Consider the following 985-nt stretch of genomic DNA (forward strand, 5'->3'; position numbering starts at 1 on the left):
GGGGGGGGGGAAAGGTGTAATTCGGGGGGATCTATCTTAAAATTTTGTGCGGTAAAACTGGGAGATCTCAGTTTTTTTAGAGAGGGGAGTGTATTCAATTTTAATAGTAGTAATCCATGGACCCCTGGGAGTGAGACTAATCAGATTTTACTCTGTATAATGCCAGACGGCGATGTAACTCGTCAAGTGGGGGCGTTCTAGGGCGTTTGAGGTGTCAATGCCAACAGAAAACTGAAGATACAATCTTAAGCACATCGCGATCAACAATACTGTTTATAAGTTAAAATCTTCCTGCATGTCCTCTCCTTTGTCATCTCCACGTGATTCGATATCAGATGATTCTACAAATGTTGCACCAGGAGTTCCAAGTCGGCTGAGAGAACACTCAACATGCTCAAGTGCCTCACCGCTAAAGACACTTCCTCTTTGAGAAAAGTCAGGGCGTTTAAATGAAACCATGGCTTTAGAGTATACAAAAGAAATTATGCAGCAACTTGTTCATCCGCCCATAGTTTAAAGAGCACTACAGCAGCCTTTTCTGGTCCAAGCAGATTATTCAATATTTCTGTGTATCTACTTTTAAAGCCTGCATTGTAATTGTTTCTCAGATTTCCTTTTATTTTCCTTTTCCATCCCTTCCTGATAGCACTTCTTTCAACAGTTGAAGGCCCTCAATGCTTTTGACCCGGAAAGGCATAGATGGGAGTGTTGTCGATCATTCTGTGGTTTAGCTCTGAGCTTTGCGAAGATTGTTTCAAGTTCTTGCATAAATCCAATCAAATGGCTGAACTCCTTTTCACATCCTTTCTTGATCCCGGACGCATTCACATCATCCTGTACCCGCCTCTTTGTTAACAATGTGTCTAGAGATTCGGCCTCATTGACTAAGCCCTACTTTTGATAACAAGGATAAGCATACTTTCAGTTTCCACGCTTAAGGTTGCATGTACTTGTGTTTGTTTGTACAAGATTTATTGTTGGGAAG

The sequence above is a fragment of the Montipora foliosa genome, chromosome 4 (assembly GCF_036669935.1).
Source record: "Montipora foliosa isolate CH-2021 chromosome 4, ASM3666993v2, whole genome shotgun sequence".
Classification (NCBI taxonomy): domain Eukaryota; kingdom Metazoa; phylum Cnidaria; class Anthozoa; order Scleractinia; family Acroporidae; genus Montipora; species Montipora foliosa.